We start from the raw sequence: 19,683 nt of genomic DNA, 5'->3' as shown, positions 1-19,683 counted from the left end.
CTGGGGCTCCATGCAAGATCTCACCTCGTGGGGCATCAATGATCATGAGGAAGGTGAGGGATCAGCCCAGAACTACACGGCAGGACCTGGTCAATGACCTGAAGAGAGCTGGGACCACAGTCTCAAAGAAAACCATTAGTAACACACCATGCCGTCATGGATTAAAATCCTGCAGCGCACGCAAGGTCCCCGGCCCGTCTGAAGTTTGCCAATGACCATCTGGATGATCCAGAGGAGGAATGGGAGAAGGTCATGTGGTCTGATGAGACAAAAATAGAGCTTTTTGGTCTAAACTCCACTCGCCGTGTTTGGAGGAAGAAGAAGGATGAGTACAACCCAAGAACACCATCCCAACTGTGAAGCATGGAGGTGGAAACATCATTCTTTGGGGATGCTTTTCTGCAAAGGGGACAGGACGACTGCACCGTATTGAGGGGAGGATGGATGGGGCCATGTATCGCGAGATCTTGGCCAACAACCTCCTTCCCTCAGTAAGAGCATTGAAGATGGGTCGTGGCTGGTTCTTCCAGCATGACAACGACCCGAAACACACAGCCAGGGCAACTAAGGAGTGGCTCCGTAAGAAGCATCTCAAGGTCTTGGAGTGGCCTAGCCAGTCTCCAGACCTGAACCCAATAGAAAATCTTTGGAGGGAGCTGAAAGTCCGTATTGGCCAGCGACAGCCCCGAAACCTGAAGGATCTGGAGAAGGTCTGTATGGAGGAGTGGGCCAAAATCCCTGCTGCAGTGTGTGCAAACCTGGTCAAGAACTACAGGAAACGTATGATCTCTGTAATTGCACACAAAGGTTTCTGTACCAAATATTAAGTTCTGCTTTTCTGATGTATCAAATACTTATGTCATGCAATAAAATGCAAATTATTTACTTAAAAATCATACAATGTGATTTTCTGGATTTTTGTTTTAGATTCCGTCTCTCACAGTTGAAGTGTACCTATGATAAAAATTACAGACCTCTATATGCTTTGTAAGTAGGAAAACTTGCAAAATCGGCAGTGTATCAAATACTTGTTCTCCCCACTGTAATTAACATTCCATTATTTATTTTTCAATGTAATTTGATCAACAAAATACAATTAACATTTAAATGAAATTCTTTAAGAGTCCTGTGTAGTATTTTGATACTACATGCAAGCCAATTGATAAGCATCAAAAACTTTGTGGATGGAGCCTCCTGAGTGGCGCAGCAATCTAAGACACTCCAATGCAGTGCAAACTGTGTTGCAACAGATGCTGGTTCAAGACCCGTGCCGGCCGCACCCGGGAGACCCATGAGGCAATGTACAATTGGCCTAGCGTCGTCCGAGTTTGGGGAGGGTTTGGCCGGTATGTGCTTGTCCCATCGTGCTGTAGCGACTCCTGTGGCGGGCCACACGCACACTGACATGGTCACCAGGTGTATGGTGTTTCCTCCGACACAAAATGTTTTTTGTGGATGTGTATAATAGTCATATTTAAAATTACTAAAATCGGGTCATTTTGTATACATTTATTTAAATTTGCATCGGGCCGCTTCTGGGGGGATTCTGGTAAGAGGCCAGCAAAGTCAGCTGAATTCCGGTAGACGGAAACGGCTTGATGTACTTGGGTCGATTCTGGGCAGTCATTCATTTTGATTCCGGGCCGAGTCCGATACTTGATTAGGGGCCGATTCAATCAGTTCCGACCACCCGAAAGAGGGCCGCTTCTGGGCCGATTCCTCATTGCTAGCTGGGGAACGTTGTCAGATTGTCTGTTTGTAAATTCAGAGTGTTTCGCTCTCGGAGCGCACACTGGACGCCCCAGCCAAGGAGTAGGGTTGATTTGAGTGTTCTGATCTTACAACGGCAGTCAAGCTAACGTTGGCTAGCTTGCTAGCTTCTTCCAGACACAAATGAGACCACTCTGACCATTTTACTCGCCCTAGCAGAGCTGGTTAGGCAGTTGTCATGTTATCCAGAGTGTTGATGACTAACTGTGTCGCTGGCATCAATTGAATTGCACTTTTTTGCAGACGTTTACTGACACCGCCTATATTCAACTGGTGTTGAGTGCTCTGAAAATGGAGTAGATAGCCAGAGCGAATTAACGAAAGCACCCGAATGTCGATTGAGAACGCACAATGACTATACCATTTAGCTAAGCTAAGAATGACGGAATAATCAAGTTAATAAACGACGGGTAGTTAGTTAGATAGCCTATACTTAATATACTGGCAAGTTTGATTTATAAGTAGCCAAATAAGTTAGGTAGCTAGCTAACAACATACCGGTACATACTGCTGTAATGATATGCTATGTGGTTTGTAAGTACAGCGTAGCTAACAAATTATCGGCCAACATAACGTGTAAGGTAACTTATTTGAAAAGTCATTACATTGCTCAACGTTTTCTTAACATTTGTCATAATTAGTTAAAGCACTGAATTTGTATCCGCTCTCATTGTACTTCGGCTGCATATTTTCCGCCATTTCCTTCAAATCTGAAAACGATGTGAAGCCACGCCCATTTCCTTAAGAATTGCATTATGGGCCCTAAAGTACGGAAATAGTGTCCTGTGTGTGTATACTTCATATTTTGGTGAATTTAGTACAACATCCGGGAACTTTTGGCATACTAACTATATCCATACTATGACCAATAAGCTTACTATATATTCAATTCACGTCACAAATAGTACGGTTAGTGCAGTTTGTATGAGTATTCAAACACAGCTCAGGACTATGTGTTTGTGCCTGTTGTCGTGACTTTACTTTCATGTAATAATTAACTCATTAGGATTTGGGACACCACGAGAGTGGTTCTTTAAAGAGTTAACATGTCCTGAATTAAACTCTAAAGGTCTTTACCTATTAGATCCATAAACAGTCAACTTATCAATCATAACATCATATCATATCATCATTCTGAACAGTTGTGTCCTCCTTGCATCTGCAAGAACCTGAGCCTTACTTATGATTCAGTACTACACAAAATGGTTTAATTATTTATTTACTAGCTAACTAAATGGTAACACAGGATAAACATACACACTTAATACATTAGAAACAGGTCCCTAGCGGACTGACAACAATATGGCATCTTGTTACAAAAGACATGGAGAGAGAGAGAAACAGAGACACTTAACGCTGGTACATTTCGAAACTACTCTCACTTATACTTTGCACACGAAGCGCCGCCCGCTTGGAGTAAAGAAATCGTGAATGTATTTACATGGAAATGCCTTGGTTCGCCATATATCTCTTTCGGAACCTGGCCTTCTTGGAAAGGGGGTTGGTTGGACCTTTTCGCGTCACGCTTGTATAATCTCCTAAAATCATATCCCTCTCATAACAAAAACTCAAATAATTTTTCATATTTAATGCACAATGCAGAGGATGCAAACTTTGTGCATGTAGTATGTATACTTTAAGTTACAGTATTTCCTCTACAGTACAATTTTTTTTATGACGTCACAAAATAACAACCAAACCGACATCAGTGTTCTTTTAGGTCACATCTGACCATTCCCCACGTTCTATATTAGAAATATTGTTCCAGTATTCGCTTTAGAACGTGTTAGAGTTTCGGCAGGAAAATGTCTGTGAAGCAAAGGCACATTCCTGTGGTGAACATTGGAGATATAGATGCTGAATGTTCTGTCCTTGATTTACAACAGGGTGTGAGCTGTCAACCCCCACCAGTTCCCTTCTCCCCCCTCTGCGGGTGAGAGGGGGTCTGGTTGAAGTTATTTATTGCAAAGCTGATCTGATCAATTTGGATCCTCACAGGAAAGTCATGACACTGTAGTGAATACGATGTAGGTTACACATACACAGTGGTGTAAAGTACTTAAGTAGTTTTTGGGGGTATCTGTACTTTACTAATTATATTTTTGCCAACTTTTACTTCACTACATTCCTAAGGAAAATAATCTTAACATTCAGTGAAAGTTAAGGAAGTTATTCAAAAAACTCAAAATAACCAATCATTTCCATTCTCAGAGCGTTAATAAAACCTTAATGGAAAACTTTTAAGCAACCAGAGTAAAATGTTCTTAGAACCTCCCTGCAACCTAAAAATAAACATTCCCAGAACAGTCGAAATGTTCAATTCTGTTCTCAGAACGTTTTTAAAAAACGACAGCACGGGTCCTTGTGGGTGTCGGTGAGCTGGCGAAGGACGGCACGCGTCAGCCGGTTGCCGTTGAGCGCCAGCATCTGGGGGCAGGGCACCGTGGCCAGCAGCAGCAGTAGCAGTGCCTGTGTAAAAGAGTGAGTCATCTTTGCGGCTGTGGTGTTTTACTTTTGAGCGCCGTCTCAGATTATTGCATGCGTTTCTTTTTCCATAAAGTTTTTTTGAAATCTGACACAGCGGTTGCATTAAGGAGAGGTATATCTATAATTCCATGTGTATAACTTGTATTATCATCTACATTTATGATGAGTATTTCTGTTGAATGATGTGGCTATGCAAAATCACTTGATGTTTTTGGAACAAGTGAATCTAACGCGCCAAACATCTTTAGGATGTTTTTAACATAAATCTTCAATAATGTTCCAACCGGAGAATTCCTTTGTCTTCAGAAAAGCAAATGGAACAGAGCTCGCTCTCACGTGAACGAGCGTCACGGGCTCAAAGCATTCTGCCAGACCTCTGACTCATTCCCCTCTCATTCGACCCCACTTCACAGTAGAAGCATCAAACAAGGTTCTATAGACTGTTGACATCTAGTGGAAGCCCTAGGAAGTGCAACATGACCCCATTTCCACTGCATTTCCACTGTATCTTGGATAAGCAAAGAGTTGAAAACCTACAAACCTCAGATTTCCCACTTCCTGGTTGGATTTTTTCTTAGGTTTTTCTGCCATATGAGTTATGTTATACTCACAGACATCATTCAAACAGTTTTAGAAACTTCAGAGTGTTTTCTATCCAAATATACTAATATCCTAGGATCTGGGCCTGAGTAGCAGGCAGTTTACTCTGGTCATGCTTTTCATCTGGACTTGAAAATACTGCCCCCTACCCCAAAGAAGTTAATGCCTCATCATCTCCAACAGACATAGTGGGCAGAAGATCGGTTCCCGTTCCTGTATTCCAGATGATAGAAGTTGCCTCTCACTGTTGATCCAGAATCAGATATATTTCATCCTCCTAATAGTTACGGCTAGGTTTGGTGGTAGGATAATCTGATCCTATATCTGAGGTTAGGGCCAACCTTTACATTATCACAAGCAGAAAGGTAGTGATTGGTCTGAATTTACATTGGGTCCCCTGCCACTGTAGTAGAAAGTATGTTTGTATCATCCTAATACGGTAGTATGCGTTTGTAAGTGTAACAGAGGTGGTTCTGAACCATGCTCGGTGGTAAGTAACCTTGCCTGAGACCTGAAAACATGCGTTGGCTTCCCAAGCTCAACAGGATAACACAGTTTTGTGGAACATAGAAGACTACAGGTGTATGAGAGAATTGGGGCATACACTGAGTGTACAAAGCATTAGGAACACATTCCTAATATTGAGTTGCACCCCCTTTTGCCATCAGAACAGCCTCAATTCATCGGGGCATGGACTCTCCACAGTTGTGTCAAGTTGGCTGGATGTCCTTTGGGTGGTGGACCATTCTTGATACACACAGGAAACTGTTCAGTGTGAAAAACCCAGCAGCGTAGCAGTTCTTGACACACTCATACCGGTGCGCCTGGCAAATAAAATAAAATTGTATTTGTCACATGCGCCGAATACAACAAGTGTCGACTTTACCGTGAAATGCTTACTTACGAGCCCTTAACCAACAATGCAGTTAAAAAGTATGACAATGAATAGATACAAATAATATAGTAACACAATAAAAGAACAATGGCGAGGCTATATACAGGCTACATACAAAGAGTACAGGTACCTAATCAGTGTACTAGTGTATGAGGTAGTTGGGGTGATTGATTGAGGTAATATGTACATGTAGGTAGGGGTGAAAAGCAGAAAGTCTGCATAGCCATTTAATGAACTGTTCAGCAGTATTCTGACTTTGTGGTAGAAGCTGTTCAGGAGCCTTTTGGTCCCAGACTTGGTGCTCTGGTACCGCGCAGTAGCAGAGAGAACAGACTGTGACTTGGGTGGCTGGAGTCTGACAATTTTTAGGGCCTTCCTCTGACACTGCCTGGTATAGAGGTCCTGGATGACAGAGAGCTTGGCCAGTGATGTACTGGGCCGTACGCTCTACCCTCTGTAGCGCCTTGCGGTTGGATGCCAAGCAGTTGCCATACAAGACGTGATGCAGCCAGTCAAGATTCTCCCGATGGTGCAGCTGTATAACTTTTTGAGGATCTGAGGGCCCATGCACCTACTACCATACCCTGTTCAAAAGCACTTACATATTTTGTCTTGCCCCTTCACCCTCTGAATGGCACACATACACAATCCATGTCTCAATTGTCTCAAGACTTAAAAATCCTTCTTTAACCGGTCTCCTCCCCTTCATCTACACTGATTGAAGTGGATTTAACAAGTGACATCAATAAGGGATCATAGCTCTCACCTGGTCAGTCTAATGGTTTGTACACTAACAGTACAAATCCCTCCATAAGAGCCCTTGATTTGCTTTTCATTCCATCACTGACTTCGCAAGCTGCGGAACATCCCATGAATTCATCCCCGATATAGAGACTGTGAGTAGGTATTGTGAGGGTACTTGGATTAGAAAGGAGACATTTTCTGCACCATATAGGTACAACTGGCAGCCGGAATCGCTTTCAGGATATCATGCACTAGCATGCGCAACACACACACGTCTTTCTGCACAATAGTTACTGTAAAAAGGTGCTGCTAGCATCTGGAATCCCTTAGAGTATATCAAGCCCTACCATTAGCACAACAAACGAGTATCTCCCAGTTGCAGAGGCATCCAAACAATGCGGTGGCTGCACTAAGCCTGGGGTTAAGTGCTAGCGCCATGTGCCGGGGAAGAGGGAGACGGGCGCGAACACGAACATACAGAAGCAGCCAGGAGAGAGAGATTCGCATTGAAGCTAATCGCATTAGTACAGTAGTACAAGCCTTTCGCATTCCTTCCAGCTTATTCCCCCGTAACAATAGCAGAGAATGAGAGGATTTTTTAGGGGTGATGGCAAGGGAGACGGAGAGAGAGAAAGAGAGTGTTCCAGAACATGTGGGTCTCTGACCTCCTTCTGCCCCCAGCATGGCAGTACACAGTCACACACACACTTTTCTCTGTTGTGAAGGAACCCTCTAAAAGCTGGCTAGAGATTTCATCGCTCTTCTTTGTCTAATTTTTTCTTATTTTCTTCTGTGTACCCAACACATTATCACAAATTATTGTGAAATAGACACAAATTACTTATTTGAATTTCCTTATAAGGCATCTGTCCAGTACGCAATATTCTTCATAAAGAATTCTAATTCCAGGGCTAGGGTTTAGGGTTAGAGATAAGACAATCAGAATACGTTTTTTCCTCCCCCAAAATAGTTCCGTCTCACAATTCCTGAGCATGAAACGTTCAATGTGCTGCGTGGCTATAATGACGAAAAACAGATTCCATGGAATTGAAGTGGACTTTTGCACAGATGGGGCTCCATCTATGGCAGGATGGCAGGCAGGCCTGTGCACTCTAGTTATGAATGTGTCTCCCTCTGCCATATGAACGCATTGTATTATACACTGAGAGCAATTGGCGGCAAAAGAGCTGAGCACAGAACTCTGAGATATACTGCAGCAGGTAACTTCGATTGTAATCTCCATTAAACCCCAACCACTGTGCAAAACTATGTGGAGATTACATAATGACAGATTTTTTTTTCACATGGTTGGGGTCGCAAAAATTTTCAGATGGGGTTATGGAACAAAAAAGTTTGGGAAGCTCTGGGTTAGGGTTAGCTAACATGCTAGCAAAATAGTTAAAAAGTTGTAAGTAGTTGCAAAATTGCTAAAATGCTAAAGTTGTGCATCATGTGATTCAAACTTTTGGGTTGCTAGACCTTCCTGTTAAATGCCCACCCATCCTCCCTGACTGACCAACCTCCCTCCTATTGTTTCTGTCTTAAGTAACCTACTGCTTTCATCTGTGATTGAAATGCACTGTATAAGAATAGTGTGGCGGCTATTTTTTTATGCGTGTCTGTCTCTGTCACTATTCTTTTTTCACAATAATTTGTGATACTGAGTTGGTGTACCACAATTCAGCTTTTAGCTGCTAATGTGTACAAGATTACTTATAAACATTCTTGCATGCATGTGTTTGCAGTTGACACTGTACTAGGTGTGCGTCCCAAATAGCATAATATTCCCTAAACAGTATAGTGCACTACCTTTGACAACACTACTTTTGACCAGAACCTCATGGGCCTTGGTCAAAAGTAGTGCAATATGTAGGGAATAGGGTGACATTTGAGACGCACAGAGGTGTTTGAGTGGGAAGAAGTATTAGTGAGTGTGTTCCCCACCTGTGTGGCGGAGGTAAAGTGATGATCCATTAACCTGTGAAGAGCTATTGTCTTATCTGTTTCTGAGCTCCCCATTGGTAGAAAGGATCAATTGAGGCCATGCCTATAACCAGACTAATGACACAGTCAGTCAAACGTGTGTGTATGTGTGTGTGTGCCTGCGCGAGTAAGTGGATTCGTGAATGAGTGCATGCATGTGTGTGATGAGTGCAGGTGTTCTGTCGTAGGGGCAGTGGCCTCACCTGGGCTGAGGCTTGCTCTTCAGGAGCCCCTGCCTTCGCCACTTGGAGTGAGGGCTCAGGTGTTACATCAACTGATGACACACCTTCTCCATAGCACCCAGGGAATCCTGTTCCTGAGAAGGAAAAGAAAGAAAGAGGCAGAGAGAGAACATTCAGAAGTGTGTCAGAGCATGTGATGGAAAATGTTATTGTGTGAAGAGACTTTTGTCTTTTGTGTCATATATAACACTTGGTTCCTGTCTGTGCTTGGTAAAGATATGGGGGGGGGGGGGGGGGGGACATGACCCCCTCCTTAGGACCATTTGGCAGAATGCCCAGATTATGTTTTATATGTTGAAATGATGGTGCCAGACACATGCAGGAACCAACCTATGAACCATGCAAGTATACTGTATAAGAGAACTAACGGGACTCCCCGACAGAGCTCACTTCAGACTGGTACTTTATGTATCCATGTTTGACTGACCTCTCCAGCTTGCTGTTAATAAACATTGATTCATCTAAGATTGACTTCAGGTGTCCCTGGAGGTAATTTCCACGACCAGCGAATGAGAGTGAGTGATGTTATTGGACCTTCCTTTTCATAACAGCCTTGACTTGTAGCCCAGCATGTTTTCTTTCCATGTCTGCTGCCAGAGCATATATTGACTGGGCCTGTATTGATCCCTGAGGCACTCCTCTGTCTTGACTGGTTCTGAAGAGGATTTACACAGCCCAGCTAGCACATTTGGTTCCTTGGAAGTTCTGGGAACGTAACTCTTTGGTTTCCGATTGGTTCGGAGAACAAAGCCATACGTTTCCTGACTGGTAAAACAATGTTTTTTTAAACATTCTGAGAACAGAAGTGAAAATTTCACCTATTCTGGGAACATACATTTTTAGGTTGCAGGGAAGTTCTGTGAACATTTTACTCTGGTTTAATTAACATTCTGAGAAGAGAAATTATAAGTTGAGGTTTTTGAATAACTTCCTTAACTTTCACTGAACGTTTCAATAAGACTTAATAACAGTACTAGCTTAGGTTTACTGTTTTGAAATCCAGGCACAGATAAGACATGGAAATTAATTTGCTTAGGCATTAATCATGCAAACACATTTTATTTTTTGTGGCATGGTGTCAGTGATATTAGAACGTATGATCTTCTGTTCTCTATCCCTGGAATTAGTCCACTGTGCCACCAGCCATGTTTTTTAACTCAAAGCTGTTAATTTTAGTCTATTCAAACAGATCCCATTACAAAGGAAACAAATCACTCGTTAAGATTAGTGGGCGCTGCCAACACACCTAACAAGATAGAGGATAGAGAGTTTTGTTGACGCTGAGAACAGAATGTACAGTGCCTTCAGAAAGTATTCACAACCCTTGACTTTTTGCACATTTTGTTGTGTTACAGCCTGAATTCAAAATTGATTACATTTAGATTTGTCACCAGCCTACACACAATACCACCTAATGTGAAAGTGGAATAATCAACCCATTTGTTATGGCAAGCCTAAATAAGTTCAGGAGTAAGCATATGCTTAACAAGTCACAATGACTACCTCATCTCTGTACCCTACATCTACAATGATCTGTAAGGTTACAAAGTCAAGCATTGCATTTTTAACACAGATTCAACTACAAAGACCAGGGAGGTTTTCCAATGCCTCGCAAAGAAGGGCACCTATTGGTATATGGGTAAAAATATCCCTTTCAGCATGAAGTTATTAATTACACTTTGGATGGTGTATCTATACACCCAGTCAGTACAAAGATACAGGTATCCTTCCTAACTCAGTTGCCAGAGAGGAAGGAAACCGCTCAGGGATTTCAGCATGAGGCCAATGGTGTCTTTAAAACAGTTACAAAGTTCAAATTCACCATGAGGTCGATGGTGACTTTAAAATAGTTAGAGTTTAATGGCTGTGATAGGAAAAAACTGAGGCTGGATCAACAACATTGCAGTTACTCCACAATACTAACCTAATTGACAGAGTGAAAATAAGGAAGCTTGTGCAGAAAAACAAATATTCCCAAACATGCATCTTGTTTGCAAAAAGGCACTTAAGTAATACTGCAAAAAATCTGGCAAAGCAATTAACATTTTGTTCTGAATAAAGTGTTATGTTCGGGGCAAATCCAATAAAACACATTACTGGTAATGAGTGCGCTGAGAGTCGGGAAGCAAGTACAGGGAGTGAGTGTTATAATAAACAAAACAAACAACACACCGACATGAAACAGAGTCAACACCTGAGGAAAGAACCAAGGGTAGTGACAGATATAGGGAAGATAATCAAGGAGATGGAGTCCAGGTGAGTGTCATGAGGCGCTGGTGCGCTTGACGATGGTGTCAGGTGTGCGGAATAATCAGCAGCCTGATGACCTAGAGGCCGAAGAGGGAGTATACGTGACAATACCCCCTCCCCGACGCGCGGCTCCAGCCGCAGGACGCCGACAAAGGAGACGAACCCGGGGATCAGGAGCGGACCGGTCACCCCTGCTGAAGCGCGGGAACCTGAGGGAAGTGATGGAGTCCAGGTGAGTCTGATGATGTGCGTAACGATGGCGACAGGTGTGCACCATAACGAGCAGCCTGGTGACCTAGAGGCTGGAGAGGGAGCACACGTGACATTACTGAGTACCACTCTCCATATATTTCAAGCATAGTGAAGCTGCATCATGTTATGGGTATGCTTGTAATTGTTAAGGACTGGGGAGTTTTTCAGGATAAAAAAAGAAACAGAATGGAGCTAAGCACAGGCAAAATCCTAGAGGAAAACCTGGTTTCTGCTTTCCACCAGACACTGGGAGATGAATTCCCCTTTCAGCAGAATAATAACCTAAAACACAAGGCCAGATCTACAGTGGAGTTGCTTACCAAGAACACAGTGAATGTTCCTGAGGGGTCGAGTTACAGTTTTGACTTAAATCTACGTTAAGACCTGAAAATGGTTGTCTAGCAATAATCACAACCAATTTGACAGAGCTTGAAAAATACTGACTCAGGTGTGTGAAAACATGTTTTCAATTTGTCATTGTAGGGTATTGCGTGTAGAAGGGTGAGAAAAAAACTCAAATTTAATCAATTTTGAATTCTGGCTGTAACACAAAATGTGGAATAAGTCAAGGGGTATGAATACTTCCTGAAGGCACTGTATATGCTTTTAAATAACATTCTCAGGATGTCCTTTGAACGTTACTAATGTTTTCTTGTGGTTTTTAATGGAAGGTTTTCTGAATGAATATCTTGATTCTGTTAAGCTGCCATCCTAAAGACAAGTGGCTACAGCTACACACATTCAGTCATTTATACAGTAGGTCTGTGTGTGTGTGTAGTTCATTATCTCCAGCATCAACAACAGCCTTGCTACTCCACTTAAAGCGCTAGGGTGAATGGCTCATCTCACTCGAATGGGGGTTAGCGCTCTCTATCGCTGTGTCTGTGTGTGTGTATATGCATGTATGTGTGTCAGAGAAAGAGTGCGAGAGAAGGGGGGGGCAGGTGCAAAGACAGAGGTTATGAATGTGTTTGGGTGTGCACACGTGCCTGTATGTGTGCACCTCAGCGCGACAGAGGTTAGCTGCGAGGCCCCATCTCTGTAGCATCATCAAACCCACCCCCTCTCTCCCTGCTCCATTCAAGTGGTGATTATCAAAACAAACCAATGAAAGCAAAGCCACAGTGGCAAAATGAATGAGTACAGCGACACATCAACACAAAGACACGAGTTACATTGGCAACAACTGCAATGGAAGGTACCACACACATATACAAAAGGTAACGAACAATGAATACTTTGATAAACAAAATAAATGTTGTCAAACAATGCTATTTCTGGCATAAGAAAGCAATTTCATACCCTTCCTATGTGTTTGTGTGAGTGCATATGAAAGAGAGTGAGCGAGAGTGTTCCTCAGGCAGTCGGTCTCTATATATAGTTCAGTCTCTGCGAGTGTGTATGTCTGACCCCAACCCTCTATGGCTTGTCATCTTGGACTATTCAACTGGAGACTGGAGGACATTTTCTAAATAGCTCCTGGTGACCACTCTTAGAACACACATTCTCAGCAATTATTGTGAAGTAACAAATAAAGGACAAACATCTCTGTGGTCAATTTCTATCGGCTCGCCTTCGTCATGTATCGTTTCTGCCAGTGAGTGAGTGGGTGGGCGAGTGAGACACTGAGCCCTCAAGCATCGCGGTGAGCACATTTCAATCTCTGCCCCAGCCATGTCCACTTCAAAATTAATAAATTGGAGATGCGAACTTCCCCTATGCTTGTATCCAGACACAAACACACACGCACAAACACACAAGCACACACGCGCATGCAACACATGAATGCACAGTCACACACACTATTTAATTAATGCTATTCAAACACTCATCCAAATGTAATTACCCTGACAGACTTTAGCAAACGTAAGTTACACACCAATGCTGAAGAGAAAAGTGTGTGAGGGAGTGAGTGAGATAAAGAGAGATTGTGTCTGTGGGAGAGAGACCGAGAGAGAAAAAAAGAGAGATTGTGTCCACGAGAGAGAGCGAGATGGTCCCACCATCTTGGGGCAGGTCACACATCTGGCCAGGCTGATGATGAGGTCGTGGGTGATAGGATCCGCCAGGTTCCTGAAGCTGGCGTAGTGTTACAGAACATCGTCCAGAGACGTGGACTCCATGCCTAGATCCTACAGCCAGGGGAAAAGGGATTGACTGATTACATTGAATTCACTTGGGGGCGAATCCTAACTTCCACTTAAGCTTTCACTTAGTCATACATTGATGTCAATGGTGTGGTATGGTGATCATGCAGCACACACACACACAACATTGTGCAGTGACGTCACCCACCAACACATCAACTGTCGCTCACGGAGTGACAAGCCAGCTTCTTGCTCTGTCAGTAGCACAGTTGACTTTAGTGATGCTGTAATTTGGTGTATGCTTATATTTGTTCGATTTCACACGTATTGGAAATGTGTTTTTTGCATATACCACTCTCCCTAAAACAACCATTATCAACAGCAACCCAGGAGCAATTAAAGTTAAGTGCCTCGCTCAAGGGCACAACAGATTTTTCACCTTGTCGGCCTTGAGATTCGAACTAGTGGCCTTTAGGTTACTGGCCCAACACACCAACCGCTAGGCTACCTGCTGCCGTACTGGACAGGGTTCAAAGTTTGCGTCTTACCATGTCGAGAGGACAGGGACGCAACTCACTCTGTTCCATAAGCTTCTACTCTGTACTACACTACGTAAAGTTGCAGGTTCAATACCCAAAAGACAACTTCATGGGCTGGTTTCCCAGACACAAATGAAGGCTAGTCAAGGACTACAAAACGTGCCAAATGCAGATTATCCATCAAAAGTGTTTCTTATTCCACGACTATGCTTAATCTGTGTCCGGGAAACTGTCCCTCGATGTAGCCTACTGATTTACCTTCCCTGGGAGAGAACATCTGAATGCAAAATGACTGTCCAGCTCCAACAAACGTACCGTCCAAATGGTACCCTATATAGTACACTACTTTAGAGCACTACCTTATGGGCCCAGGTCAAAAGTAATACAATATATAGAGAATAAGGTGCCATTTGGGACACAGACAGTGATTAGCACAGGGATGTCAGGGGGGACAAATAGCATTCACGTCATAACGGACTCTCCATTTGAAAGAGAATGACGCCTCTGTTCTGCTCTACAACTGGCCCGCGCTAGCCTGCTAACATTAGCATGAAAATACACCGGACATCATGGGACAACAAAGCAAAAGGAAAACATGATGCAGTGGATACTGGGCAGAGTAAGACATGGACCTACTTTTAAAACCAGGGTCATATTCACTAGGAATGAAATGGAAGCAAATGGTCTGGAATGGGGAGGGTGTACCTGAACATAAGAAGCACTTGTTTTCCATTGTAAAAATGTTTTGCTACAGTGTGCACTAAAGAATAAGACCCAGGAACGGTACAGGTGTGTGCAAATAGAGTAGTATATTTCTGTAACAACCAAGGAGAATATTATATAAATATTGGCATACAGAACTACACACACTCTTTGCATATTATTGTATGAAACAATAATTACACCACTGGATATGTAGGCGTACTTGAGAGACCCACATATAGGGAGTTAACATTGTAAATTAGCTAAACAGGACACGTGAAATACGTTTGATAATTCATAATACTCTAGGGGCCTATTGAACTGCAGATATTAATTAAGAGGAAAGGGGAATCCGTGGTAAATCAATGGGCTTGAGATCAGGGTCATATTCATTAGTGCAAAACACAGCAAAACATTCTGTAATGGAAAACAAAAATGCCTGTTTGATCTGTTTACTTCCGATTGGCTTCTAGTGAATGGGGGAGGGGGGGTGAAGCACCTTCCACTAATTTAAAGTCCAAGTAACAACAACCTCCCAGGGGTCCCAGCTGAGTCACATGCATGGGACCTCATACAGATTTTCACTAAATCAAGCACCTACAGCAATGGGTTATAAGTGTCACAAACATCCTGTGTGTGAGAATAGGCCCTATACCCACATTATTTTTTGATACACACCCCCCCTCTCTCTCACACACACACACACACCACACACACCCCAACACAACTCACCTGTCGGAGTGTCTTCAGCAGCTCGGTCGCGTCCTCTTGACTCCCGTCCCTAGCCATCACCAACACCCCCTGGATCATACTGACGCGTCTATGGTAGGGTGGAGGAGCCCCGTGCGTCCCCAGACTACCACCGCCGCCTGTATGCGCTCTGCGTCCGTCTCCAAGCAGTGAACATGACCCGCCGGAGTCCGACGCGGCTCCCTTCGTCTGTTTAGTCCCCATCGTGCGTCGTAAACGGAGTTCCCAAATCGTGAATGACGTCTATTAATCTGTAAAACTTGCTACTCACTCAACCTCGCGTAGCACGAGTGACGACAAAGCGAACGAGCAACGCATCCTTAGAAAAACTAAAAACAGCACATTTGGTGAATGTGCAACAAAGTTCGCGCTGCGCAAATACAATAGACCTATTGCTCAAGATGGCAAAAAATAAAGATACCTAATGCAAGTATCCAGTCCATAGGTTAGCCTACTGCATACAAATAACCAGGCAGACGTAGCTCCACACATCGCAGTGAGGCATAAAATATAGGCTACAAGTCACTTGACCAGCAGAAATAAAGGATGCGCTTGATTTCGTCGAGCGGTCTCAGATTCAAGCGCATGCAGATAATCCATAGAACAGACAATTGGTGGAAAATATTCTAGCCAGACCTGATGTAAATCGAAATGGCAATTGAAGGGCATATGCGAAACTGAATTAATCTCATTCAGACAGGTTGGGGGAGAAGAGATAGAGAGATGGAGGTGGTGATCTAAAGATGATGAAACTGCAGCCTTCAAGCCTTGACAATTACATGTACTCTGTAGGCCTACCCATTCACATTGTTCAACCCGTGGTTTATCTATTTTACTTGATGTGGATAACTGCTCCCTTGTAGGTTTTGGGAATTGCTACAGGCAGCATGGGTTTCTTCTAATTCTAATGGCCAATTACTGCACGGACATATAGGTGTCTAAATATCAGAGTTAAGTAGAGTATAGGAAGAAGTGGGTCAGTTCACAAACATTTCCATTTTAAAGTGTAACTATTTTCAGTCCGTCCTCCATTAGTAAGAGGTGGACAGTAAGAGAGTAACAGGGTGGATCATAAAAGTAATAGGTTGGACAGTAACAGGGTTGACATTTTCAGGCTTGAATCAGCCAGAACTTTCTATGTGACTGTAGGCACATTGGGTGCAAAAAGAAAGAAGAGAATTCTGAAATGGAGCAGTCCCACAGGCACTCCTGCCGGGAGGCATAACATATGACTGCGACATTGACCTCCACCAAGCAAAGACATTTATTAGTAAAAATTATGAACCTGCCAAAAATAACGTGAGGGTGTACGGACCGACGCTGGAAAAAAGAAGCAGGTACTCCCCGTTTTGACCATTTAATGTGGGACAGACATTGACCATGAACAGAACCCGGTAACAAAATGACAAACGAACTTTATTCCTGAAGTGGACAATAGAGCTGGGGAGGAAATGACACAGGTGATTGAGTCCAGGTGAGTCCAATAATTGCTGATGCGTGTGAAGGGGGAAGGCAGGTGTTCGTAATGCTGGGGAGCCTAGCGCCTCCGAGCGCCAGGGAGGGAGAGCAAGCGTGAAAGATGGTTTAATTGTAACAATGCACAGGCCATGTTATGATGATGGTTCAAGAAAATGGTTTGAATTATGAAATTACCAATTAAAAGTAACCCTGTGACAACTTGATTAAGCTTTTGAACATGTAAAACTGCATAATCACACATTGAAGTGCAGAAACAATACATGAATCGATTCACACACATGGACACACCACGTCATCCATTCACACACACACAGGGAAGTAGTTAAGTCATCAGGAACAGCAACCGTGTGCTATTGGACTTTAATGCCCTCTGACAGCTGACACATAGGCCACACTCGTACAATGCTGTAACTTTCAATATTAGTTAGCAGTTGTGTGAATAGGACGCTCTGGCAGGAACAGCATATTTGTCGTCCATGTCATGAGTCTACTATCACGGAACACTGGCCACATGCCTACTTTATAACTTTCCCAAACTTTAACTGGCCAATGAGAACCACATATTAATAACATGCAAAGCATACATGGGAAACAGCCAATCACTACAGCAGTGGCGACCCGTCATTCAGGGCAGGTGGGGCAGCGGAATTATGAATATAAATTATAGATAAAATGTATCGGTACTTATCGGCCTTTGGACATAAACATTACACAACAATTTGGAAAATCGCAAATTCAACAATGAGTGGTTTGGAAGGAATCAGTGGCTAAATGCAAGCATTGCAAAGCAATCAATAGCCTGCTATTCAATAGAGTGGGTGTGTGGTCCAAGTCTGGGTTTAAGGGTTTCTTTTCCAAGCTTAAAAGGATAAACATTCAACATTGGCCATGTTTTCAATAATGCATTACTTCTGCTGCATTCAAAACAACTGGAAACTCGGAACTGGAAAATCTCAGACATGAGTTCAAGACAATTGGGAACTTTGAAAAAAACTAGCTCCGACTGGGAAAATATGTTTTGTACGGTCATCCAACTCGGAACTCCAAGCAAGGAGCTCGGGCCTCTTTCTAGAGCTCTGACCTGAAGATCACTGACGTCATGATTCAACATAGTTTTTTTCCAAGTTCCCAGTTGTCTTGACAGCACCATCAATCCAGAGAATGACAAAGTTTGATGACAAAATTTGCACACGAAGGACCGCCGCGGCACCTTCCTGTTAAAGTGAGCACAGCACAACAAGGTGAGTCCAAAAATGTCTTGTATGCAGCTGCATAAATTATGTAATATGCCAGGGAGATATGTATACTGTAGCTAAGAAAGTAATAGTAAGTGTATGTTGTGTAGTAAGCTGTTAGTAGCCCATGTGCCTCAACCTAATAATTTGGTCCCTTTTCCCCTCATAACTTAGCCTACTCTTCTGACTTAGTGGTGCACATTTAGCCAATAGCCTGTTTTAGAGAAATGTCATAATCGAATGTTGTAAGAGCTTTTATTGTCTGCCTATACGCCCCCTTTACTTATCGAATGGTTCTGACTTGGTGTACAGGGAGAATACTGTAAGAACGGCCCATGTTCTGAATTCTGCCGCTGTACATTTCAAAAGTGCTAAACAAATATTTATATTGACTACGTCCATCCTAGCTCGCTCGTAAATGTCTTAATCGAAATTACGGATTGCCTCTTATCAAATATAATTTTATTTGTCACATGTGCCGAATATAACAGGTTTAGACCTTACCTTGAAATGCTTACAAGTCCTTATCCAACAATACAGTTCAAGAAATAGAGTTAAGAAAATATTTACTAAATAAACTAAAGTAAAAAATAAAATAAAAAGTAACACAATAAAATAACAATAACGAGGCTATATACATGTACTGAGTCAATGTGTGGGGGTACAGGTTAGTCGAGGTAATTTGTACTTGTAGGTAGGGGTAAAGTGACGATGCATAGATAATAAACAGAGAGTTGCAGCAGTGTAAAATCAAAGTGGGGGGAAGGGGTAGAAGCTGTTAAGAAGCTTTTTGGACCTAGACTTGGCGCTTGCCGTGCGGTAGTAGAGAGAACAGTCTATGACTGTCTCTGACAGTCTATGACTTGGGTGACTGGAGTCTTTGACAATTTTGGGGGCCTTCCTCTAACACCGCCTAGAATATAGGTTCGCTTGTTGTTAGCAATGTTACTGTACACTTATTCAAGTGATAATGCCCTTGAAGCTGGTGTTTGGAGGATATATTGGCATGGGTGTTGTTAGGTCCAAGACAAAGTCGGAACTACCAACATTCAAATAAGGATTTAAATATTTTCATTAAAAAATGTTATTTTGATGAATTTATTTATACTATTTCATCCTTCCACAAGATATAGTCCCGACACAAATCTAGAGATGCAACCCAAGCCGGCTGGTCATTCATTCTATCGGTTCAGTTGCTAGAGACATGACCCAGTCATTTTGTTCTGTATCTATGGATGCGACCCAGTCGTTCAGTCTTTTTGTTCTGTATCTATGGACACGACCCGGTCGTTCGTGCTAAGTGTTCCATTGCCATACTGGCTGGCAACGTTCTTATCCCTTGCTAGCTAGCCAACTACGGCTAATTTACAGTCACGTCAAACAGTGCAGAAAGAATAACAACAGTAGCTGCCTTTGCATTTGTTTTAAGCTGTTTTCTAGTGACATTTATTTGGATACATCCGTAACAATGAGCTAATGAGGCACGATTTCGCCTGGCATAGAAAATGTGCTCTCTTGTCAGGACACTGTTGTTCAGAGGAGATGGCCAACAACACAGCTAACACAATAACTTCAAACTGAAGCTGGAAAGACTGCAAACTAGCTGCAAGTTGTTTCGTTTGACCTTTTTTCAACAGACATTTCTTTGTATATATCCATAAAAATTAT

This window comes from Salvelinus alpinus, chromosome 1 (assembly GCF_045679555.1).
Source record: "Salvelinus alpinus chromosome 1, SLU_Salpinus.1, whole genome shotgun sequence".
Lineage (NCBI taxonomy): Eukaryota > Metazoa > Chordata > Actinopteri > Salmoniformes > Salmonidae > Salvelinus > Salvelinus alpinus.
This window is presented reverse-complemented; position numbering follows the sequence as displayed.